The sequence below is a fragment of the Tachysurus fulvidraco genome, chromosome 1 (genome assembly GCF_022655615.1).
Source record: "Tachysurus fulvidraco isolate hzauxx_2018 chromosome 1, HZAU_PFXX_2.0, whole genome shotgun sequence".
In the NCBI taxonomy this organism is placed as follows: Eukaryota; Metazoa; Chordata; class Actinopteri; order Siluriformes; family Bagridae; genus Tachysurus; species Tachysurus fulvidraco.
Window position 1 is genome coordinate 21,510,273 of NC_062518.1, and position 27,575 is coordinate 21,537,847.

General features: G+C 39.9%; 1 protein-coding gene across 3 annotated transcripts in view; it reads right to left on the reverse strand.

Moving 5' to 3' along the window:
* LOC113644125 overlaps positions 1–27,575 on the reverse strand; it is a 131,240-nt gene that overhangs the window by 91,908 nt on the left and 11,757 nt on the right. The window contains exon 1 of one of the 3 annotated variants that reach the window (XM_047800548.1): positions 11,495–11,624. The exons of the other annotated variants lie outside the window; for them this stretch is intronic. The gene's annotated coding sequence lies outside the window, so the exon portion shown is untranslated. Of the gene's footprint in view, positions 1–11,494; positions 11,625–27,575 lie in introns of those variants that run through there. 3 annotated transcript variants of the gene reach the window in all.

Genomic DNA, 27,575 nt, shown 5'->3' on the forward strand with positions numbered 1-27,575 from the left:
TCCTCCAGCCCAAGCCCAAGATCCAACTTCAGCAAAAACACACTCTACTATAACAGCACTATTCACTCAACACATTCAGAGCATTGGGGGTTAAAGACGCTTATAATTGAATCCATTTTTCTGAAGATCTGTCGGACGTGTAATGACGCCAGAGACCCAAAGCAATCACAGTAAGTCAACTTTGAGATCATAATGAGTTTCTGTTATTTTAGAAGCATTTAGTTAATCACAGAAACATCCGGAGGTTGAAAGAGAACTTGAATTATGTGTCGTTGTTTTGAAGTTAACTGACCTGTTTTGTATTGTATTGTCTTCTCTTGCTGGTTTTTTTTTTTTTAAAAACTCTGTTCCAAGTGGTTGATTTGATTTTGGTTTTTCACGGCTATGGGTTCGTAGATGTCCCTACAGCTGTTGTTGGCTTAAGTGCCTATTCGCTGTCTCGAGGTTTAACTGTAAAATAAATTTCATGGCCCTTGGATTATGAACAATGAGCTTTTTAGGTCCTTAGTCATTGTTGTGTTGTTTTTGTTTGCATTAAAGACGTACAATCCAAGTGGCCAACCAAACAGGAGGGCAAAATAACTATAATAAATACCTTTTATATCGGTGGTTGCGATTTCCATCAGGATAATGAAAGGAATAAAATCACAGACCCCCTAGCTATGCTTAACACACCCTATTTTGAGAACCATTGCTCTAAGGGTTATTAAGAGAAAGTTACTCAGACATATAAAATAATAAGGAATAGAAGTATTGAACCTTATATTTCATCTCTTTCTATTCTGAGGCCAAGGCATTAACGTTACCTACTAGCCTTCCATTAAGTCTGTGTTTTTTTTTCCATTTCTATTTATCTATCCTTACATTACTTTATCACTCATTTATCCCCAGCCATCATCTCTCCTACTCCAGGGTATTAGCCATTCAAAGATCTCTCAGTGGCACTGAGAGTAAGTTATCACTTCATATCTCTCTCTCTCTCTCTCTCTCTCTCTCTCTCTCTCTGTCTCTCTTTCTCTCTCTCTCTCCCCACTCTATCTGTATACCTCCTTAATCTTTCAGCTCAGAGTGAACTGAGAATTAGTTTCTCATTCTCACTTATCAATCCCTCACACATTTCCCTTCTAGCTTGTTATTGTCTTGCTATCCTCTCTGCCTCATTTACCTGCTCACACTTTTCCTTTTATACTCTTCTGCTTTTTTCCACCGTTAATTCCTATCTATTTTGCCTCTATTTTTTTTTCTTCTTTCTTCACTTTGCTTTTCCGCCTTGATATAGCACACCCACACACCGGTTACTCGTCTGACTAAACGACTAGCCCTCTGTACTTGGTCACAGACTTTTTGGTGCAAAGAGCCTCCATTTTTTAAAAATAATATATTTAATAATACTGAGAGTGATATTCAAAGGTTCATGATGTTATTTAATTAGGCATATTCACTAAGAAACATCCAGGAATTTTCCAGGAACAAGTTATTTGCATTGAAGTCACGTGACACTACTTTAATTTTATTTGACTAAATAAATGATGTCTAATGGCAACAGGTTTCATCATCATAACTAATGGGGGGGGGTTTAATACTTACGTAACTTTTATGTTTTAATCTAAATGATGATGCCTATAACTAAACTCAAAAACATCAGTGACATATATATATATATATATATATATATATATATATATATATATATATATATATATATATATATAATACATTTTTGTTTTGTTTTTCCTTTCACTTCAAAATTACGGGGTATTTTTCTTTTCTTAAGCTTTGTGGTATAAAATCCTGTCTATTTCAGTCCCAGGTTGTAATACTACAAATTTTGCCATTGTTCAAAGGGTTGAATAATTATGCACACCACTGTCTGGTCAAAATTTATTCTCTCTCTCTCTCTCTCTCTCTCTCTCTCTCTCTCTCTCTCTCTCTCACTCACTCACCCTCTCTCTCTGTCTCTCTCTCTCTCACACCCTCTCTCTCTCTCCCTCGCTCTTACTTTATCCAGGACTCTTGGGTCCAAAGTATCAGTCCATATTAACCCCTCTGTCAGGCAGCGTTCTGTTATTTTGTCAGATCTCTAGAAAGGCACCATCCTGCGAACAAAAAAATCCATCACATAGTACATAGTGCAAAGAAGAACAAAGGAGATCGCGCTGCACAACTTGAAAAACTCTCCGTTCAAAGGGTAACAAAAACATCTTCTGTTATGCCTTCATCATAAAAGTGTTGTTTAACACTTCTGCTAAAAAACAAAACAAAACAAAACCAGTGTTTTGTCTGCCTTTGTTTCAGGTTGTTTGCCTGTTTTGACTCTAATGAAGGCGGAAGACGGTAACGTTGACTTTTCCTTGATGAACGCATATGCAGAATGAATACACAATGTACCCAGCTGCAGGTGCAGCACCACCACCCCCCCTCACACACTCACATAAACAGATAAAGAAAAAGAGAGAGAGAGAGAGAGAGAGAGAGAGAGAGAGAGAGAGCGTTAGAAGAGTGCCAGAGAGAGCCAGAGAGATTGGGGAAAGAGGATGAGACAGAGATTAAAGCAAGGAAGCACACGAACACCGAGGCCAACGGACAGAGGGAATGAGATGAAGATTAGTGCGGAAGAAATAAACAGATAAGGAGGCCTAGTTAGACAAGTAGCGATTGGCAGGCGATAAATCGTAATCCCCTTCGTCTTTATGTTAAGGCAAGCACTACGAGGCACGGAAGCAATCAAGCGTGTCTACTTTGATTTGTGTATGCACATACCTCATTTAACTCCAGACATCATGTGATTTTATGCACACAGTTTAGGCCTGTAATTAAAACCATTAATTCCAGCCATGTGAAATCATAAGGAACACAAGGGAAGTCCGTGTCTGCCTTTTCTCTGCACGGCTGTGAGTGAAGTGCTCGTCACATTAATCACAACATTTCGAATTTCTGAAAATGGAGAACACACACAAAAAAAAGGCAAAGTCGAATATATCACTGAGTTGCACTGAGGTAGTGAGTCATGGGTGAACTGGCGAACTGCTTTCTTTATCATAGCAAGGCACAAGCAGGGCTAAGTAAAAGCTGTTGATTAGAGAGAGAGAGAGAGAGAGAGAGAGAGAGAGAGAGAGAGAGAGAGAGAGAGAGAGAGAGAGAGAGAGAGAGAGAGAGAGAGAGAGAGAGAGAGAGAGGAGGGAGCTGTTATATAATACAAGCCCAAGCACATTGAGATTATAGCCAAACCTGTGTAGGATCTAGCCAGTGGGTAGTCTTGTGTGCATTGAGATTGCATCTGCGTCTCAATCCAGATAGGCTTATTTATTAAGGGTAAAAAAAAAAATATGATATGCGCTAGGGATTATGAAACCAATCTAAGGCCATTATTCACCTTAAAATGATTCACCAGTCAAATTCCACTTAAAAGTGGAAACACTCCCCCATTTTACATTAATATACAGAGTGAAAAAAGGAGAAGTGAGAAAACAAACCTGCAGTGGTAAAGAAAGTTTCTGGCTCCCGAGAGCAATGGATTGGGTAATGTGTTTGTATAAGAGAACCAGTGTAGCATGCATGATCTAAGCAATTAACCTGGATCTCTCTGGTGAAATCTCCAGCTGTGCGAGCAGGCCGCGTGTAAAGACGCAACCTACGTCTCCAAAGTCTCCATGGCTAAGGGCATCTGCCAAGCAAATCAGCAAAGCAATGTAATCACGTTTCAAACTGAGCTAATCACTTCAGCCTAATTTACCGTGGCTCCGAGAAAAAAAAAACAATCTCGAACGTTGAGAAAGTGTAGAAGAATATAAAGAAAAGGACAGTGTTTCAAACAAAGTGAGAGAGAAAGTGGAAAGAAGAAGAATGAATGCCGTCTGCAGGGCAAAGTCCTCGGGAATGTCATGCTCCCACGATGCCGAGCGCACTAATTCAATCTCTGCCATGCAGGTAAGGTCTTGCCTATATCACTTTCCACATCCCAGCTCCTTCTCACTAATCCCTCATCCCATACGCACTGTAAACAAAAGAGGTATAAAGAGGTCGGGAAGGAGAACACAAGGACGGGGCTGTGACGACAGAAAAGTGTGACATTTTTAGCACGTTTTTGGCAGCATCATTCGCAACAAATTCCTCTTTAATTAACGGCCTAAATCCTTCACACTTTAAAGCCCCTTCATAATTAACACTCAGCTCTCTCTAATTAAAACTTTTGCAATTTTACTTTCAAATCCATTAATTAAAAAAACCCAAATGAGCAATGGAATGATATTGAGACCGACCTCCGCTGTGTTCGTTTGCCCAAGGATAAAAGATCCTAACCAGAATGTTTACCGCTGGGACAGAATTACAACAAACGCCTCATTTTATCCCTTTAATGTCAATCCTTTTTTTTTAATAGCCATCATCGTTTTTTTTTTTTTTAATTATGGAGAAGAAAGCCAAAATAATGTTCTGAACTTCCTGCGTCTTGCCTTTCTATCTGCAGTAAATATTCAAAAAGTGTGAAAGGAGGAAATAAAATATGAAGAGTGGGGGTTTTTTTCTTCACTTTATAGTAAGGGTGAGAAAAGAGAATAGATGGTACCTCTACCCCACGACAGTGGAACGATCCATCAACACTAAAACACCCAAGATGCATCAATCCATCCACCAACAATGGATGACAAACCAATGTCACCTCGGGCCAACGAGATAGCACGTGAGCTACACTGTGTCTCAGAGCACATTTCCACCATGTCCCTTATTCTATCCGTGTCTTTTTTGCTCATGGGAAGTTTGAGAAGCCAAAACTTTTCTTTTAGCAAAGAACACGGGTGGTATAAATTCAGAAAGGAGTAAATGTCATCTCGCTGTAAGGTGCTTCTGAAAAATTCACTCATAGAGATGTTATCTGTCGAGTGCTGTACCTGATGTTTTATCATTGGTTTAATAAATCTACCATGGAAGAAGGCTAAGTAGGGTTTCTGTCCACCACCATCCCCCAAATGTACAAGGCAGCAATGTTTCATATATTAGATTCATTCCCCTCTATTCTTAGTTTCTGTTGTGTTACGACAGTCATAAAGAAGCTTTTGGATGTAGATTTGAGAGACTCAAAAAGGAACACTGGATTATATGCATTATGGTAGATGGTGTAAAAAGGTGTAAAAGACAAACAGTAATAAGGATGAACATATTGAATAAAAGTGAGTCCAGGTATGAGCAAACGACAGACTTTATGGTTGCAGCAAGAGTACTTAGGTACAAATCTATACTATCCAGGTGAGATTATCCACTGAAGCATGGGTGAGCCTTGGGTATAAACTGTTGGGAAGTGCAAATCTTTAGGGAATAAAAGCAGAAGTAGAGCATCAGGATGAATCTGGCGGACAGGGACTCTGGCAAGTCTAGTTATGACAGCAGAACTAAACGAGACCCAGAAGGCAACACAGGCATGAGAGCATCCTGGGATATCAACAAGCCACCAGTCCTCCATCAACAAAAAATAAGTGATTGTGTGAGAGTGTAAAGTGTCAGTTTCCATGATCCCCCAACCTTCCCCAGATTTGCACCTTTATAGCTATTAAGAAAAAGACTGACTTAACAAGACCTAGTCCTTGAGTGCTGTTACATAGATGGGTGGCTTTGAAGCAAAAATCACTGCATCTTGCTGAATTTTTTATATTCATTCGTACAGATAATGGCCTGCAATGACTGCAAAGGGAGTCCGAATACAGGTTTATTACTACAGTATGTCAAGGCTGGTGTTTGTTGGGATCCGGATACACTGCAACCCTGACCAGGATAGAAAAGCCTGATGAACTTTTGATCAAAGAAGACTTGGTGGATTATATATGAAATAAACCAGAATTTCACTCAGGGACTCTGGAGAAAAAGACCATCCATACAACCATTTTCTGTACCACTTATGCTACACAGGGTCATCCAGGGGATTCAGGGAACAAGGCAGTGGAGACCCTTGATAGGGTGCCAACCCATAATAGGGCACAATTACACACACACTCAAACAACCATTCAAACACTACAGACAATTTAGAGATATGGATCAGCCTACCACACAGGGTGGAAACCAAAGAACCAAGAGAAAACCCCTAAAGCATGAGAGAAACATGCAAACTCACACAAGGCAGAAGTGGGAATCAAATCCACGAACCCCAAAAGTGGGAGCAATCTTTCTAACCACTAATCTACCAATCCACCAGAATAAAAACCATTTAAGAGTTTAGTGGATCGGATGTGGTCTGGTTGTAGGTTTACCTTGGGCTTGTTTATGCACCGGACCATCCAGAAAGCAAGTCTAGTCCAGAGGTAACAAAAGTATGAAATACATTTTTCAGCATTATGTACAAACATGAGCTTCAAACAAGAGACCGGAGTCAATAATCACACAAGCTCTTTTATTGCTCTATATCTATATGTAACTGAAAGGCCATCATGAGTTACATAATCAGTAATCTTATTACTAGCTGTCTAGGGTCTTAGTACACATACTTTGTACTTGTTCGGAATGATGTAGGAGGAAGTTCATCAGTATCACATATATCAACTTTATTAATTTGAGTAATTTTATTATCTGTCATCTCCCCTGGATTAAACATACAGTGTTTGTGTACAGTATTACCAGCAAAGGAGCTGAAACTAATCCCACATTTACAAATAACTGAACACAAAGGTACGGGGGAGGAATACAAAGCATTGCCCCTAGTACTTGTAGAACCCCACACTTTCCATAGAAATGTCACCGTTAGCGTTTACAAACTGCTAACAGTCCATCATTTGATGGAGCCAGGAAAGACAGAAAGAGCCCTTCTATTAACTCCAATAAAACATTCTCACCTGTCGAGAAAGAATTTTCCCTCTCTTTTCTCTTGTATTTTTCTTTCAATTATAATTCTCTCTCTCTCTCTCTCTCTCTCTCTCTCTCTCTCTCTCTTGCTCTGTGTGTGTGTGTGTGTGTGTGTGTGTGTGTGTGTGTGTGTGTGTGTGTGTGTGTGTGTGTTTTCTCCTCTTTTCCTCTAGTCTCCAAGTGTATTATTTTCGCCTAATGGACCAGTGTGTACCACTACAGATTTTTCTCTCATTAGGACCAAATACACCGTAGGTCATTATTTGCAGCATGTCCTCTCATTTCTCGGTATATTAAAGAAATTTTCCACAAAAAAATAAAAAAAATAAAAAGACCTGTGAAAATAGCGTGTCTTTGTTCTTTAGCAGTCTCCTTCTCATTCACAGGTGAAAGGAGCATGGGAATAAACAGCAGAACGCTTGGTGTACAGTAAAAGCCTTCTTCTTCGTCTGATTCCAGGTAGCATCAAGTGGCCCTTTTCAGTTCTTATTATTTTCAAAGAGGGTTCTCCTGATTTGAAAGCTTGCCAAAATTGCACACCACAAACACACCTGCAAGTTCATTCTTCATTTCCATCATTAACATAGAATTATTTGTCTCAACACAAATATATATATATATCTGTTGCCATGTGCGCGATCTCACCACCGACACGTTCACTTTTGCACTTTGTCTGATCTAGTGGCCCCGGTGACAGCAGGATAGCCTGCTGCAGGCACTTTTCATTCGATTATAGCCGGTGTTGTTGTTATTGTCTCCAATAATAATAGAGCACCTCCGTCTTCCTTGTCACAAGACGAGCCATCGATATTGGTGTCCCTCATCTCCTGCTAAGCTATGGGCCACATTATTACCAACCAGTCGGATAAGAGGAGGATGAAGAAAAGGAGGGTGGAGGAGGCAGACACACAGCCGAACAGACAGCAATGAGAGAAAAAGGAGAGATGGATGAAGAGCCTGGGGTGGTGACAAGAAAGAGAAGAATGAGATGCAGAGTAATGTTCATGCTTTTATGTGTGTGTGTCTATGCACATGCTTGTATAAGGGATGTGAAGATCAACCTTCTCTTACAAAACTATATAAGCCACACTTAAAACTAGTCCAGAAGTCCTGCTACAATTATGGTGTGGGAGGAAATGGCAGCACATCCTTATGCTAACACATTAATTAAAAATGGCAGGCACTTATTTCCAGGGATTTCAGAGCAGCGTAACAGATATAGTGTCATCGGGTAGGCGTGGCCTATTTGATGATCTAACCCTAACTCTAACCCTAACCCTAACCATAACCGTAGTTTTTTGGTTGTTTATTCGTTTTCTAAAATAAATCTACCCGTATGACTGTTTTGTCCTTCGTAGTATGCTCTTTTTTTGAAAGAGGGCGTTTTTCCAAGACCTCCGGAAACACGCCCACTTTTCGTCATGGTAACGAAACCCCTGGAATCACATCCCTTTTTCAATCCCAAGCTCAGTTGTGAGGGTGTATGCAAAAAATTGCTATAAACTTACTTCTGTACGGAGACGAATCAGTACCTGATTGGTGGAAAACATCAATTACGTTTGGAGAAAAAAAAAAGTCTATTTTGTTTCATTAGCACCACACAGAAAATGAACCACACTTAAAAGTCAACCCTCCATTGTGTGGGATTTTGATTTTATCCTTGTTTTGAAGTGTGTTTAATTACCAAGGTGTTACTGGACTAGTGTTATCTCACTGATGTTGATTGCTACAATTCACCCTTTTGTTGGATCCCACAGTCTTTTGTTGGACTTCACACCCAAATACTTTGTTCTGTACACAATATAACTTCTTGCCTTTTGGACCAATCAGAAGAGATGATACATTCCAAAGCTTCCTGCTTTCGCTCTTTTTCTTTAAAAAAAACTTTCAGAAAACAAGAATCTTGTCAGCAATGATCTTCCGCGGTGATTCATTGCTGTTACATGTTTTATTCTGACTGTTAGAAGAGAATGGAATCCTCTGTTGCGGTGCATTGTACCTTTTAACAATAACAATGCGTTGTAAACATGCTACATTTAAATACAATCAAAGTACTATTATGTACTCAATGGCATGGATGGAATGAAAAAGCATAGTTTGGAAGGTGGCATATCATTTATTTTTATTGCCTCCTACTTGTGATTTCCTTTCAATTCTTTTCATTTTTTGTTTTTTTAATGTATTACCTTTCCCCAAAAAGTTCCCCACACTTTTGAGAATTGTATCCAAAAGAAGAAGAAGAAAAAACAGCCTTTGCTGTTTCTAATTCTTTCATCAAATGTCACATAAGGACAGTGATAGCTGGACTTGCTAGAGAGTAACTGTCACGTGAGTTTTCTCAAAAAAAAAACCTCACAGAGAACAATCACAGCAAACTCTATGATACATGACAGCATTTGAGAGACAGCGAGTGACAATACTTGACAGCCGTGCCAACCTTTATTTATAATTCCTTATATTAGATGTTGTCAGAACGGTGTTATATATGACGTTTGTCAAACCTATTGTGGTAAATGCTATTGTCTCTGAGGAAGATTAACTGAATATTGAGAAAGTGAGAAAGTGAGAGAGAGAGAGAGAGAGAGAGAGAGAGAGAGAGAGAGAGAGAGAGAGAGAGAGAGAGAGAGAAACCCTGAAGGTGCTTCCTGCATTTGAAATCCAGGCCGCACGGTAATGCGGATGTAATTGGTGGAAACTTGCACAAGAAGTAGGAATAACCAGCTGTGAAGCAAGGTCAGAGAGCTTCAGTCTATATTTCCCACTCATAAAATCTCCCTTTTTTCAATCAATTGCTACCCAGACTCACAATTCATGCTAACTATGGGTGAATCCTTAGCCTGTTCTTTATGACTCACTTAAGTCAGACAGCAACTTTAATCGCTTTCAGCCATGCTGGGCCCTGCAATAGACGACACCAGCAGATGGCCCCCGGTGCAGTTGAGATAAATCTGTTGGCACATTTTTAATGCTCTTTTAAACATGCCCTTTTCAAGTTCCTCTGGATTCAGAAAGTGTGCGATGACTACATCACACAAGAGGCCACTTGCCAAGAGGAGGAGCAGCGATGAGAAGTGTATTTTACTATAAAAACTAATTGCTCTGTGATATGCAGACTACATGTGGTCGACCGGTAAGCTGAATTGTATCAACTTTATCATGGTGTTATATCACCGGCAATTTTGAACAGATGGGGTATTTAAATAAAGCCCAGTTTTGCAGGTTTGCCTTGAACCTTCAGTGTTGAAGGGGGGTCAATTCCCACCTCATTTCAATGTTCTCCTTGTGCTTCAGGGGGGGTTTCCTCCCCTGCACAAAGACATGCATAGTAACCTGATTGGCATCTCTAAATTGTCTGTAGTGTGTGTGTGTGTGTGTGTGTGTGTGTGTGTGTGTGTGTGTGTGTGTGTGTATCCATGGTTTCCCCCAGTCTTCTACTCTGAGCCCCTTACGATAGACCCCATGTTCCCCATAACCCAGTATAGGATAAGCTGTACAGAAAATGGTTAGATGGATATGGCCGAAGGTTTATGGATATATGACAATCACATCTATTATAGATTTAGTCCCACTTTGCTGTCATAATCCATTATTCTGGGAAGACTTTCATCTTGATTTTGGAGTATGGCTATAGATATTTGTGCTCATTCAGCCACAAAAGCTTAAGTAGAATCAAACATTGTATTTCTGGCAATTTGCTGACACCCTTATCCATCCAGAGCAACTTACTTTTTTTTTTTATCTCATTTTATACATCTGAGCAAATTGAGGATTAAGGGCCTTGCTCAGGGACCCAGCAGTGGCAGCTTGGTTGACCTGGGATTTTCAAACACACAACTCTCTGATCACTAGAACAACACCATAGCCACTAAACTACCACATCCCCATGTCACCCAAAACAAAACATGTTTGGTGACCCATACTCAGAATTTGTTCTCTGCGTTTAACCCATCCAAAGTGCACACACACAGCAGTGTATACACACACACACACACACACACACCGTGAACACACACACGGAGCAGTGGGCAGCCATTTATGCTGCGGCGCCCGGGGAGCAGTTGGGGGGTTCGGTGCCTTGCTCATGGGCACCTCAGTCGTGGCCGACCCGAGACTCGAACCCACAACCTTAGGGTTAGGAGTCATATTTGAGCATAATGGTCAGGCATCCACATACTTTTGATCATGTAGTATATAATTCTTTCAAAGTTATATTTTTTTAAGAACCTGACCTTTGATTTGACAAAGGAAAATTAAATTAGGCCTATCTGTGGGCAATTTTTTCATTTAGCATTTAATGACAGTTTTGAAGAGGCAAATTGAAATGGCTGCTCTGGTTCTCCTTCAAAGTGCCCTGGGCATTACTTCAGAAGGAACCACATGACTCATTGGGTACTTCAGATTGGATAACTTGCCAACCAAAATATTGTTGATATGATAATAGAATCTTATGATGATCAAGGTTAAAATTTAAACTTTGACTCAGCATGTTTTACCAGCGTTTATAATGTGTTTACAGAGGATGAACAGTTGGAGAGTGATATTTCAATCGACACTTGCCTATCCAGCTGTTGTTCCCACATACACTGAAACTTCCATGTCATGATTGTCTTAATCCATGTGTCTGCTGTGAATAGTGAAAATGTAGAGTATTTTTTTTATCTACTCAACTGGTCCCAGCATCTCTCAGGGTAACAGGTAGGTATACAGCAGGAGTCTTTTCTGTTCTGGCATCGATCTGGTGGACTGAACTTCCCCTAGATGTCCGAACAGCTGAGTCACTGGCTATCTTCAAACGACAGGTGAAGACCTTTCTCTGTTTGTTGTATGTGTATATTTTAAAAAAAAAAGAACAGAGTTTTAGGCTGATGGTATCCCAAATCTGTAACCTAGTGAACTAGGGTTAATGTATTCATCGATAGAGACAAAAGCACTGATGTACGTAGCTCTGGATAAGGCGCGTCTACCAAATTCAATTCAATTCAATTCAATTCAATTCAAAGTGTTTATTGTCATATGCACAGACAGAAAGCATGTTTCCCTGCACAATGAAATTCTTACTTTGCTGTCCACACTAAATGTCATACAGTAAAGTAAAAAGTAAAAATAAAAATGTGTGAATGAAAAATGAATAAAATAGAATAAAAAAGAGCAATAAAAGAAATAAAGTTCTTAATAAAGGCAATAAGAGGTGCAGTGCCGAATAAGGCAATAAACTGAGGTAGTGCAGCTCTTGGTGAGGTAGTGCAGTTCTGAGAAAATGAATGTGCAAAAAATGTAGTTCAATGTAAACAGTTATGTACATAATTGCAAACTCCTATCAGCTGTTTAGGAGTCTGATGGCAGAGGGGAAGAAAGAGCTCTTCAGTCTAGAGGTCCTACATTTCACACTTCTGATTGTCTGTACTGGGGGTGGGAGGGGTCTTTGAGAATGGAAGCAGCTCTCCTGTGGACTCTACCAAATGCTGTAAATGTAAATGTAACTATTAACACTAACTGGTTAAAAAAAAACCCACACACAAGAAGAACATTTTATGTTGCTGAATCTAGATTATTGTATGCCGTACAGTATGTATGCAGCAAACGCAAGCAAATAGGCTGCTTTCTAAAACAATGGCAGATTCGAATTTACATAAATTGCACACCAGGGGCGGTTCTAGGAATTCATCTTTAGGGGGCCTTAGCCTTAAGTGAGAATTTAAAACTAGAACGGTACATTTCCTAAAGAAAATGTGAATGTGCTTGCACGTGACGTCAGTTCCCCTCATCGTGCTGAGTGTTTTGATATATGACATGTCCATGTTGTGCTAAATTTTTGATTTCGCTTATTTTGGGGGCGGGGCTACACGTGACGTCAGTTCCCCTCATCGTGCTGAGTGTTTTATGCTGTGTAACTGAGATATGGCTTCTTTATATTGCAATATGGTTCATAAGGTGCACTACATGGTTGCTAGGGTATGGCTGCACAGTTACTATGGTTATATTTGCAGACTAGTTTCTCACCTGCAACAAAAGAGCACACCTGAAAATCCATTTATCTTTTCCTGAAACAAGTGCCATGAAGATCTTGAACTAAAGCATCAATCAGTGATTTTACTGGGAAAAAATATAATCACGTTACAATAAGGATCATTAGTTCAAATGTAATGTATTAACTAACATTTACTAACCATGAGCAATAAATTATTGTATTTAGTAATCTTTGTTAAAATAAAGTTTATTCTTTGTTCATGTTAGTTCACAGTTTATTAACTACTGGGAAAAAATATAATCACATTACAATAAGGATCATTAGTTCAAATGTAATGTATTAACTAACATTTACTGACCATGAGTAATAAATTATTGTATTTAGTAATCCTTGTTAAAATAAAGTTTATTCTTTGTTCATGTTAGTTCACAGTATATTAAGTAATGTTAACACGGTGTTAATAATGTATTAGTTAATGTTGAAATTAACATGAACAAAATGAATAAATGCTGTAGAAGTGCAGTTCATTATTAGTTCATGTTAAGTAATGTGGTAACTAATGTCAACTAATGAACCTTTATTATAAAGTTTTAGAAGAAAAAAAAAAAACTGTCCAACGGTGGATTCAAACCCCGAATCTCTGCATGCTAAATGGATTCGCTATCCACTACGCCATCTAGGAACACGAGAAAGCCTTTGCAGTTTTATGTATTAATTCACTAATGTGAAGAATGGCGCGTCTAATTGTACCCAAGCTTTATTATATTAAAGTCATTCTTATCATTCTTTGTGATATATGTGTCATATCATGTCAAAAAAAAATATGTAATGTGAGGAGACAAAGAAAAAATGCGCTTAATTTTAATTAATGGGTGGCTCTTAAAAGAGCCGTTGCTGCTCTTAAAAGGACATTAGTTTAAAGTGAAATAAAAAATTATAAAAACTACACTGATAGTTGAAAACAACAAAACGTTATACAAATGGCAGAAACAACAACATACGTGACCACCGTGCTGTCCAAGGCACCCCAGTACTAGGTTTAAGAATTAAATACACGGTTAAATGTTATATTGTTTGAAAGCTTAGACTCTCGGGATTTTATTAAGCCCACACACAAAGCATAATATGATTTATAGCCATCATACTAATTTAATCCAAGTTGATAGTCACCGGAAATTGGCGGTGCTTACCTTTCTTCACTGGGGTAATATTTTTCAAAACAAATGCTTGTAAAAAATCCCCAAGAGTCTAAGGAACTGGAATATGTAAGCCTTTTAATCCAAAACGATTTAATCCAAAACGCGTTTCTGACCGAAAAATGTACTTCCGTCCTTGATCTTTTTCTTCCAACGTTGTGTGATCTGACAGATTTACTGGTGTCTTCTGCCCTCTTTTGGATGTTAGCACATCTACAAAGAGATTCCCCATTCAAGTCTATGGGGGAAAAACACCCCTTTGAACTTCCATACTGGGAATTCTGGAATTCTGATCGCTTACAAAATAGATAGCACACCTCTCCTCAATGAGCCGGTCGATTTGACACCTCATTTATGGGTCTAGGACAAAAGCTGCGGGACAAGTTACGTGCCGAAAAAGTGTCTGGAAGAAGAAGAAGAAGAAGAAGAAGAAGAAGAAGAAGAAGAAGAAGAAGAAGTAGTATGCAAGAGAATAAGAATGTGCTTTGCAAGCACATTAACAAGAAGAGTTTTATGTTATATATTGTATGACTACGTAGTAAACCAAAAGTTATGGTATTATTTAAAATGGCAGAAGTGGACACCAACATTTTATGCATGATGTAATGATGCCAGTCTCGAATCAGATTAGTTCATGTATGTGTGCATTCTCTACAAACAGTGTGTCCAACGAATGCAGTCATTAAGGAACAAATATTCACAAGACAAAGACCAAATCAATAAATTATTTATTTTTATTTAATATTGAATGGATTGTTTGCATTAATATTTTGTTTGTGCTACAACTCTGGTAATAAGAATAGTACATTTCACTGCTTTTGGTTGCCGTCTTTGCTTCTTTCCGCCGATTAACGTTATAGATAAACGCCTCCAGCTCTGACTGCGCGTGCACGCTGCGCGTACCTGTGCTTTTCCGTTCAAATAAAGCAGACAGCTGAAGACGCACTTTTGAAAGACTGCAACGCACGCGCGTAAAAGCAAAGTAAAAAAAAACGCTTTTGGATCAAACTGATAAATAATTTTCTTTCCCATCGACGACATGTGATGCATTTTAACGTAATTTTTATTGTTTATTTATGAAAGTAAAAATGATCCTTATAGTTTTAGGGTGGCTGAGATTACAGACAGAGGGCTGGAGCCCCCTTAAAAAAGGCCTAGAACCGCCCCTGTTGCACACTGTCGTTGATTCTTTATGTGCTATTAAAAAGTCATCTCTAGCAATCCGACAGATATTATCACGATGATTCTGTGAAGACTGTTTTTAACCAATCGATAACGGCAACTGTTTTTAGCTTCAGCAGTACATCGTGGCTCGGCTTGCACGATACTTGCATGGGTACTACATCACAACACATACTAAAATCCAGGATTTGGATGGGTTTTTATTTTTTTCCAAAGTGAGTCATGCCACATGACCTGGTTTCAGAAGCTTTGACTCATACATAAACAAAAAATTTTTTATTTTTTTTTTCATAAGAAACTGGAGAAAGGAAATAAATTTTTGCAGTAATACAGACTTTGTTGAGCAACCTGTTCCAAAATGTATTTCTTCTGCATGTTTAATCCATGGCCAGGTTTCAAGAATAAGTATTTTAGAATTGAGTTGAGTGAGGATTTAACTCTCAAACTGTGCACATTGGTATTCAGAGCTTAAACTTGATGATCTTAACCATATATTCAGTTCTGCATTTTATATAGAAAATATATGGAATGGCATTTTTTAAGCAAAAAATTAACTGCATACATACATACAGTATGACACTGTTAATTAATTCATAAAAGAATTAAGTAACAGTGTCATAGCTTTAATGTTATTTTTCCTTTATAGCGGACAATATCTTAATGATATTTAGAATTAGTAAAATTATGCACGCTCGGCTTATCCCTTAAACCGTGGGCAGGTTTTCTTCAAAGCAGATTAACATAAACATAATTTTTTTTGAATACAGAAACAGTATTTACATTGTGGTGACTACAATATTCATTCATTCATTCATTTTCTACCGCTTATCCAAACTACCTCGGGTCACGGGGAGCCTGTGCCTATCTCAGGCGTCATCGGGCATCGAGGCAGGATACACCCTGGATGGAGTGCCAAACCCCCGAGGCACGGGGAGAACATGCAAACTCCACACACAAAAGGCGGAGGCGTGAATCGAACCCCCAACCCTGGAGGTGTGAGGCGAACGTGCTAACCACTAAGCCACCATGGCCCTAACTACAACATTAGCATAATATAAAAAAAATTAATGAAATATGGTATAATAGGCGCATGGCATTGGTTGGACCTATTAAACGAATTTGGTGAGCGGTGCTTATTCTGTTTAAAACAGGACATGTGGCCCGGTGTGAATGGAAGGAACTAGTCTGTGAACAGTACGTCGGTCATAAACTGTGTTCAAAGCATAACCCCCAATTTAAAAGTGTTGGTTGTGTAGGAGCACCTCAACGGGTGTGATGATAGAACTTACGCAAAATGAATCAGCGAACGAATCATTTTGTGAATCAAATGACTCGAATCAGTGGCTTGAATCGAATCATTTGGTGAATCAAATAATTTGATTCAGTGGGATGAATCGAAATTGCCACACAGAGAAAATGAGAACCGGGGCATAATCATTTCATCACCATAACAATAAATGAAAGGGATTTCTGTCGATCTTTTTTTTTTTTTAAGCCACGCACATCTTTCCTCTCTTTGCTGCAAGGACACAAATTCCTGTCATTCTCCCTTAAACAAACACATCATCATCAAATACCATCATGATCACAGGGGTACACTCTCGCATACAGTACACACACTCTGGATAATGGTGTACCTTGCTGAGAGAGATAATGTTTGCTCTCAGCAATAGCACGAATACCATAAAGTTAAAAATAAACACAGAGAGGTTGCTTTACAAAGGCAACACTTTTTCATGTAACTCCCCTCTTTTTTCCTCCAATATCCTGTGAGGATGAAACTCTATCGTTGGTATTGGCAAAATTTCTAAATGAATGACTTAATTGATGTGAAATGATTTGATATTTCTGCTCATGATGAAAAGGCTTGAAAAAAAAATGAAGGAGTATGAAGGAATGAAATGATGGAGAAAAAAGAAAGAGAGAGAGAGACAGAGAGAAGGAAAGGATCATGCAGTGCGTGCTAAATCCTGGCAGAGCAGCAGATAGAGGAGAGGTGGTTGATAGGGTGCACAGCTTGGCATGACTATGTTTGTATAGACCTGAAGTCATGCCCCATGTGCCCATTTGGCTTTTATGGCCCAGTGAGTCATCACAGGATACTAGAAAGTGAGGGAAACGTGCAGACGACTGTACCATACTAATCGGCTTTGGCTTGCTTCTGAAATGTTGCACTGACTGGAACATTCATGACATAAAATCATAGAGAGCTAAAATCTTATATCGATTAAGGAATGCGTTTTATTATGATGTCATAGTCATAGAGGCGTGTGTGAAATGACACATGTTGCTAAATGGTGAGGAAGTTATAAAGATTTGGCTTCTCTTCCTGGCCACACCGATTCATGCCTCAAGCACCGATTAAGCTTGTTCCCTTCCAAAGCACCCTCAGCTGGTCTTTGGTGCTAAGGATTATCCCGAGTCTCTTCCCTAGCCTGTGCATGTACTGTATACTGCATGGGCCATAGCTGTAGTGGGATGGAGGGGTGCCCTGGTTCCCATGGGGGGTATCCAGCTGCACTGAAAAGATCAGCAGTCACCGCAGGCAGCCGCTTAACATTGACACGGCTGTGCTAGCAGCACAAAAGATCGGACCCTGTGAGTGTGTGAGTGCATGTGGGTTGGTGGGTGGGTGTATGTTTGTGATCTCTAGCACACCACTTACTGTGCATTATTATCAGGGCATTGTGAGGTCTAAAAGGTATTCAAAAGAACACAAAAAAAAGCAAAAAGTGGTGCACTATACTGATCAAGCTAATTAGCGGAGCTGCTCTCCTCCTTGCCGTGTGCTGATATTCGGTCGAGAGCCCAAACACACGCTGAGACGACAGGTGTCAGATACACCGGCAACAAAAACAGGTGCTTATGTTTGTGTGCTCACGTGTCCTCCTGTCTTTTGGTTTTAGCGCCATTTCAGTCCCAAAGGAAATGAATAGAGAGCTTTTGGAGACCCAGAGCAACCATTAAGCTGCGGTTAAGAGAACTATCACACCAAGGTCGTGCCAATGGTAAACCTTTTGCAGCGCATTACTGAAAAGTCATGCCATTTTTTTTTTCCTTCACAAAAGGCCACAGGGAATCGAGTTAGGACTTGAGGCAGGAAAAAAGCAGGCGAGCTTTATGCATCATGACAAGAAGAGAAATGAAAAAAGTGCAAGAGCAAGAGAGGTGCCGGAAATTAAAAATAATAAATAAATAAATAAATAAATAAATAAATAAATAAATAAATAAATAAGCAGAAGCAGGTGAGGCAGGAGGAAAGCAAGCTACTAGAAAGCCAGCAAACTGGAAAAAGATTTTTGGTTTGTTTAAGGTTGTATAAGAGCGCTATTAAGTTAATTGTGACTATAAAAGTCTGAAAGAAAGAGAAAGAGAGGAGGTGAGGAACGATTGAAACGAAGGGAAAAGTAAGGAAAGCTGAGACAGAAAGAGAGATAGAGAGAGAGAGAGAGAGAGAGAGAGAGAGAGAGAGAGAGAGAGAGAGAGAGATGATGGCGGCTGATTTGCCGATGTTATCTTAGAGCAGAAAGATGTGTGTGACACAATCTCAAATTGGAAATCGCTGTTTCAATCTCGCCTCACTCGGTGCTCGGCCGCTCGGCTGATAAGAAGATGGGCTTAATACTATTAAAAATAGCCCTGTGAGCTTGGCAGCTGCTACAGAATTAGTCCACCCCGCTGGAAGATACTGGCTCTACTTATCACCATCACCGCAGCACACCAAAAGCCACCCGCTGGACTGACTTTCATCTCCATCTTAACGTCACCATCTATCAGCTATCTGTCTATCTCTGTAATTATCCATCTGTCTTACTATCATTCTGATAGAGTAAGTCCAGGAGCACCTTCTGGGCTTCTTTTCTTCTCCTGATCTAACTTCCTGTTCTTGTTCCTGCTGTATTCCAGCTTATTGCCTTCTATACCTTCTGGCTCACTTAGGGATGGAACTGTATTGTTTGGATTAACCAATTAATCCAAACAATAGGGGGGGGGTAGTTATGCAATTTCATATTCTAAGTTCTTATCTAAGTGCCTTTGCCTAGAAGACTTCGCCATCCACTAAAAAACATCAGCGAATGAGCACAGTAGGCATTAATCAGAGAAGCAACAGAGGCCAACTCGTGATGCTACCACCAGCATGCTTCACTGTTTCGTCTTGTTTTTTAAATAATTGAACAAACTTTATTGATTGCATCTCCAGGGTTGGGGGTTCGATTCCCACCTCCGCCTTGTGTGTGTGGAGTTTGCATGTTCTCCCCGTGCCTCGGGGGTTTCCTCCGGGTACTCCGGTTTCCTCCCCCGGTCCAAAGACATGCATGGTAGGTTGATTGGCATCTCTGGAAAATTGTCCGTAGTGTGTGAGTGTGTGAGTGAATGAGAGTGTGTGTGTGCCCTGCGATGGGTTGGCACTCCGTCCAGGGTGTATCCTGCCTCGATGCCCGATGACGCCTGAGATAGGCACAGGCTCCCCATGACCCGAGGTAGTTCAGATAAGCGGTAGAGAATGAATGAATGAATGAGTTAAGACAAATGATAAACCTAGGTGATGTAGCTGCGATTGAGGAACATTTCGGAGGTTTAGGCCACACCCACATCGGGATTTAAATCCGAATAGAGATACAGATATCTGAAGCATTAACAGATGCTGGCACAGCTTCATTTCATATTTTACCTTACTGCATATCCCTCACATGGTCGACTTTTTATTGCAGTTTCTTTTTTCTTTCCTGTTTACTCTACCTGGCACCATCTCTCATCTCTGTTCCTTCGTTACTTTCACTTCATCTGTTCTCTATCACAAGCACAAGGATGGTAATATCTCCTCCAATCAGGTGACGGCAGGCGGCACATCAGCCAATCAGATAGGTTTTGCTGCAGGCTGCATAGATTAGCAGGGAGCCGTTTCAGAGAATAATGTGTCTGAAAGACCAGCCAACTCTTTTGTCCCAGCAGGAAAATAAATAACGTGTAAAACTGTAATGAGGCCAGATTTTCTATTTTGTGACAAGAGAGAGCAATGAAAGAAATACGTGCTTCAAAGCGGTGCACATTAGTGCTATTGCCTATTTGCGAAGCAAAATCAAAGTCTCACCGGGTTCATATGTCACTGCTACAGAGCAGCACTTTGTCTCAGAAGCTCCTCGTTAGATCGGGTTGGTGAAAGGCACGTGGGTTTGTCCACATAGAAAGTAAACAGTGATGACTCTGGCAGGGAGTGAGTGTCAGGCTAATGAACTAATCAGTGACTCATTAGTATCTGTCTGAGCAGCTGAGGTGAGAGGTTTTTTTTTTTTCTAGAGTGCAGACACAGAGGGAATAAAGGAGTGTGGAGAAGAAGCATTCAGGCGTGTATCGTGTGAGAGATAGAAAGAGCGAGAGAAGACGACGCTCAAGAGTTATGAGTGTGGATGTTGATGTGCGTGTACGTTAGTTCCCTTCCTTGCCATTCCACCCCATCATACCAATAAAGGCATCAGCGGTGATGTGAATTTACAGCGGGACGCTGCGTTAGAGGTCACCAAGGATACACCGATAAAAACAATGAAGGAGACAGAAGACAGGAGAAAAAATGCTGGCACAGGGTTGTAGAGCTTACGCAACCATAAATTACAGCCTCACCACAGCCAGCACCGACTCCTGAACGAGTATTAGCGACGCACAAGTGCACAGCAAACTAATGAGTGGAGTGGAGATGACAATGAGATAAAAAGAGATGTCGTGAATGTGGGCTAAACTTGGCTTCAAGGCCTCACACTGTCCTGCTTAAACCTTTCCGATATTCTTAACATTATTTATCATCTTATATAAACATTAATCTTATATGAAAGAGATCTTTTTTCTTTATCTAAGCCAGATCTCTTTATATATGAGATATCTCAAGGACCAGTGGCTTATCAGTCCCTGGTTCAAGCCCATTTTTGGCAAGCTATGATTTTTGCAGTTGGTCCGTCAGTGTGTCCATCTGTCCATATGTCTGTCCAAGGATTTGAAGTTCTTATTACAGCGCTATCTCAAGAACGAGTGTACAATTCATATGGAGTTATGATTGTAACCACTTTGTGACCTAATTCGATTTTGGAACTGATCGAAACATGCTCAAGGTCACAGAATGTTGTGGTTGTCCTTCAGTTATTCCCTGTTCAGAGGCCACCGCTGATCGGCATATTCGATTTTTGGCACAGGTTTTACGCCGGATGCCCTTCCTGACTCAACCCTACACTTTTATCAGGGCTCGGGCCTGGCACTGAGAGTCCCAACACCCCCCCACCCCTCAGTGGCTGGATTGCTTCCCTACCTGGGAATTGAGCACAGCATTGAGAGCCACTAGGGACCAAGTTAACCATCATGGTCAGGACCTCAAAACCTTTTCATCTTTATATCGCTACTGCAATATATCTATGAGGTTTTTTTACCATTGGTCCATACATCCATCCATCTATCCATCCCTCTTTCCAGACAGGTGTCCGATATTCTTGTTAGAACGATATGTCAAGAATGAGTAATTGACTATTTGAAGGATTTATATCTAATTATCCTTGTAACCCGGAGATGAAATGATTAGGTTTTGGAATTGATTCGAACAGGGTCAAGGTTTCAGTCTGAGTTTCTGGTTTGCTACCATATCGTGTTCACCTGTTTTGTGTTAAGTTCTTGCTGTGTGTTGTTGTGTTGTCTCTGTTACAACAGCTTACCATGTTAATTTATTATTAATTAAGACAAGGCCTTGTCTTTCAGGGTCAGGGTCAAGTTCAGCACGGTGGCTTAGTGGTTAGCACGTTTGCCTCACACCTCTAGGGTTGGGGGCTCGTTTTCTGCCTCCGCCTTGTGTGTGTGGAGTTTGCATGTTCTCCCTCGTGCCTCGGGGGTTTCCTCCGGGTACTCCGGTTTCCTCCCCCGGTCCAAAGACATGTATGGTAGGTTGATTGGCATCTCTGGAAAAATGTCCGTAGTGTGTGAGTGTGTGAGTGAATGAGAGTGTGTGTGTGCCCTGCGATGGGTTGGCACTCCGTCCAGGGTGTATCCTGCCTCGATGCCCGATGACGCCTGAGATAGGCACAGGCTCCCCGTGACCCGAGAAGTCAGGATAAGCGGTAGAAAATGAATGAATGAATGAATGAATGAATGAATGAAGGTCAAGGTCACAGAAGGTCAAATGCCAGAAATAGCTTTCCTTCGAGTTCTGTTCATGTTTGAAGTATATAAAACAAATCTGGCAATACAAAATACTACACCGCTTGGCGGTAAAGGTATCTCTTCCCTTCTCACTTAATTTTTATTTCTTTATTTTTTAAATCTGATTAGGCCAAATACACATACAGACATCTGGAGCACTTTACAGATACGGATATAGATAGCATCGCAGTGTTAAAGCTCTAATAAGGAGCAACAACAAGGTACAAATCATAGTCGATAAGAATTCACACTCCTTACTCCTACTTAATCTCTATCTTTGTTTTATTCTTTCTCTGCTCAGGTTGTAAGCCATAGTTGTCATTTACGGATCAGACAGCATCGTGTTTTGCTTTGTATTCGTCTTTGTGTTCTGGTAAATGCTGTAGTTTTGTTTTGCCAAGGATTATAATTAGCTGAGGACTAGTCCAGCTTTAGAACAGTGTTGGAATTTGTTAATGAAGTAAGTATCAGGACCAGCTGTTAGATGGAACTCTTATTTGCTCAGCTCTCATCACTGAGGGCTTAATAGTGATATTTAACTGAAATGCTGAGCAATAACTGAAACGTGCAGAGAGACGCAGAATGCAAAAAGGCACCGAAATCAGGGGTCAAAAGGTAAACAAGCACACATAGAAAAGACAGAAGGCAACTCATGGACTCTACGATAATATTGTACGATGGTAAGATTTGGCAAGAACGATGCCATGCTGATGAAATAACACAAAATAGGAATAGGAAATAGGAAAACAAATGGATGACAGGACAAGGACAGAAAAGAAAACAAATACAAGCAAATGGCATTTGTTGCTATGGGAAACATCAAATAAAGGAAGAAACAATGACATAAGGGCTATTTTTTTCTTTTTTATGTGCATGTCTCTCTGTGTAAAATGCCAGTTCGTCCAAGTGCACAGCAATTTAAATCAGTCCAGTTTTGTCCCGACTGTTACTGCTATTGGCTTGTTACCAATTTGTGTTCGCCTGCTTTTGGTTAAGTTCTTGTTTTATTTTGTCCTTCATTGAGTCTAAGCCTTATTTTCTTAATTTATTCCTGGTTTTGACCTTGTTCCATGTTTTAGAACCATGTTCCTGTCCACTCTAATTTACCTCTAGGTGCGAATAAACGTGAGTGTGTATTCATGGTGCCCTAAGATGCACCGGCAATCCGATCCAAAGCATATTTTGCACCCATTGCTGAAAAGGAGAAATCAATGAATGAAAATTGCCCCATACGCTCACTTCACCGATTCATATAATTTCAGCCCGATTCATTCTCTCAGCATGTACACTGCTGTATTGAAACTTACACTTTAATACTAAGTCATTATTAACTGCTGTTAACGTCCTTAGTGTTCTTTACACTTTGTGAGTTTCTCATGTGAAATGTGGCAGGTTTCAACTGAGATTCAGATTTTCTTTTCTTTACAAAATAATAGATTTGCATGGCCCAGATCTGACAGTACTCACTCTTTTTTTTATCTCTCTCATCTTTATGTGTGCAGCCATCAAAGCAGACAACTCAACTATGAATATTTTTCATGACCTCTCCGTGTGTGCTCATCCCGAGTGATTCCGAAACCTGCATGTTATTAATTTGGAGACTTTCTTCAAAAGCACATCGACCCTTAGAGAAAATCTTTCTTTTTTTTCAGACAGGATTGTGCTCTGAATAGAAATTGATCTAAGCTTAGAAAACTCCTCTTTACATAGATATAGCTATTCTCAATGTATTCTAAAAGATTAAAAATCCCGACACGGTGGTGCTCGAAGGTTTGTGAAGCCTTTAGTTTATTCTATATTTCTGCATTAATATGATATTGAAACTAGACAAAGATTTAAATATTATATTTGGACATTTATTTATTGTGGTAAATGATTTGTTATTGCAGATTTGTGAGTGGCAAAAGTGAACCTTTTCTTTCAGACTCTTCTGTGATAATAATTGCTGTCTTGGTGGGTTTCCTCACATGAGCTTGCTTGCTTGCTTTTTTTTTTTTTTTACTGTAAATTGAGTTGTTTGTTAGAAAACAGTTGTTTTGAAAATTGAGTCGTTATTTTTAAAAACAGTTTTATTTTTTATTTGAGTTTATATTTGAAAAGTGAGTTGTTTTGATTTGAAAATTGAGTTGTTTATATTTGAAAAGTGAGTTGTTTATATTTGAAAAGTGACTTGTTTATATTTGAAAAGTGAGTTGTTAATATTTGATCAGTAAGTTGTTTTTGTTAGAAAACAGTTGTTTTGATTTGAAAAGTGAGTTGTTTATATTTGAAAATTGAGTTGTTTTCATTTGAAAAGTGAGTTGTTTTCATTTGAAAAGTAAGTTGTTTATGTTGTAAACAGTCATTTTTTGTTTAAATGTACTCTTCTCAGGTTGCTGGAAAGATTTGTGTGCTTGAAAGTTGATTTCTTGCTTCATTACCCAATTTCTCTAGATTCATTTCACACAGATGTCCTGAGATTTTCCTTCAGAATCAACAATGGCAAGTCATCCTGCCTTGATGCATCAAGACAGGCCTAAGCTATGATACTATCGCCGCCATGTTTCACAGCAGGAATTAGGCTCTTAAGTCAGAATGCCGTGTTTTCCAGCAAAATGGGGACAAACCATGATACTACCGCTACCATGTTTCACAGAAGACATGAGGTTCTTATGCTAAAAAAGTTTCAGACCATACAGACCAAAGGTTTTCACTATTCCAGTGAGGTCAGTGGTTGTGTGTCATGCTAGAGTCAATGCTAGTTTACTCACCGTGGTAGCGGATGCACTTATTTCCAGGGATTTCAGAACAGCATAACAGGTATTGCGTCATCGGGTAAGCGTGGCGTATTTGATAATCTAACCCTAACCATAACCCTAACCGTAGTTTTTGGTTGTTTATTTGTTTTTGAAAATAGCTTAACTGTAAGATAATAAAGCATTATCCATCGTAGGTACAGTATGCTCTTTTTTTTGAAAGAGGGCATTTTTCCAAGACCATCCAGAAACATGCCCACTGTACGTCGTGGTAATGAAACCCCTGGAATTTAGTGAATGCCACAGTGGAAGTGGTGCTATAGGTGGTTAAGGGTTTGGGTTGTTGATCAGAAGTTCAGGGTCAGCAACTGTCAGGCAACTGAGCAAGGCCCTTAACCCTGTCCCTAAGGCCCTGCGCTCTGACCTCAACCTCCTCAGTTGGGATATGTGAAGAAAAGAATTATGTACATTTGGTGATAATAAAGGCTTTTATACCACAATTATTTTTATTCATTCAACTGATAAAAGAAAAGCGTGCATATCCTTTCCAATGTCATACAGTATGCACCATGTTCGAGTTAATGCAGAAATCCAGTGTAGATGTAAAATATAGACTTGACTTAGATGTTGTCCCTAGGTAGCAACCATTACAAAGTCTTAAAGCAATAAAGAAGCTCAGTAAATGCTTAGTATTTAATATTGAAATGCAAGTAGTTCAGGTTGGATTTTACAATTTATATGATCTACCTAATCTTTGTTGAACCCGAGTCCAGGGTAAGCGCTTAGTCCTAACGTTCAGTTCTAAATGTCTTAAGTTTTGATCCATGGATTAACTAAAAAACTTTGACTGATCGACATTTACCACGCACCTGATTTATCATGCTCACCTGTTTATGTGGGGCAGGATGAAAAGAGCACAGGATCAATAGCGTGATTGATTGCACGGGCGATTTAAAGCAAGCTTCCTTTCGATCTCCAGTGAGTGACATTCACAATTAATTAGCTGTGTTCTGCTTCCATATGCGACAGCCAACGGGAAGGGCCGCTTGCTGTCGTTCGGAAAGAGCAAGAGTTTGCGTGTGTATGTATGTGTGGGCTTGGGCTCATGTGTACTTGTATATGTGAGAATGTGTATGCGTGTTTGTTGAAGGTAGGACACTAAAAAAAACACACAGGAAGACAACGCCGAGAGTGAAAAGAGAGATTCAGAGCTGTAGTTTGTGTATGTAGAGTAGGCAGGAGGGAAGAGCAGCCATTTGCAGGAAGCCAAAAAAATGAACACCGGTGCTTAAAAGTCAATAGGAACAAAACTGAGAGGCTGCAGTTAAAGTGACATCAAACCGTGTGGTTGAATGGCGCTTTTGGCGCTGCTTACAGATTGGCCTATTTTTCACCACACGGGTCGCCTTTATTTCTCTGACAGCGAAATGAATGAAAGTGCGTAAAGACCCGAGAGATTTGCCAGCGGATTAATCCTTTCATTAAGCAAAGCAAGAAGTTAATTGCAGTGACAGCTGCATTTCTCAGAGTTTACACGACTGACGCTTCGGCGTGGAGTCACTGTTAAACGGAAAAGCAATTATCAATAAATGCAGGGCAATCTTCTCATGATGAATTGCAGCGAAATGAGCTTTTATTTCTCTTTTCTCTGTGCTCCGAGCGTGTTGGCAGCACAGGCATGGAACGAGGTATCTTGTGAGCCACAGTGCAACAAAAATAAACCACTCGACAGTGCAGCGATCAAACGAGCAACTCAGAGTACTCAATAGATCAGAGGTGAGATGGAGCGGTGCTGAGGCCTGATCGGGGTGGGTGGCGGTGGTTAAGGGGTTGTTTTGGGGGGGGGGTAAAGTAGAACAAAGCAGAGAGACAGATGAGAGGGCAAACTGAGCGTAATTGTACACGGTAAAGCATGGTAACTGAAATAGGAAATAGGTGGACTTTCAAAATATAAAATCTAAATGGATCCCAGTGTGGGGTAATATGGAGTGAGGAGTCCGGAAAAAAGAAAGAGCTCATTTTGGTGGGAAAATCAAGCTCGGAAAAAAGAGCGAAATGAAGAAAAGTGTGGACTAGGGACAAGATCTGTTTATGCTAATTACTTTCAATAATAGTTGTGACAAGACCGGGAGGAGAACAGATGTGCTTCACCAGCTGCTATACAATCACAATTCCCAGTAATATCACACAAACGCTGGTACACACAAAGGCAAATTGGAATCAGAAGTTTGTTCATGTTGGTGAAGCACTACAGTACCTGGTGATGGTAGCGCTAATGGGATTTTAATCTCGTTTCTTCTCTCAGACAAATCCAGAGCTTTGAATTCATCAGTGTCATTTCGTACAACTTCAGCTAACTAAGCAGAGTATCTGCTGCTTTGCATTCTGGAACATCGAGTCCAACGTCGGAAAACGAAATCTCGGCTAAATTCGATTCATGTCCAAAAATGTTTGCTTACAAATTCTCACAGGAAATACAGAAATACAACAAAACC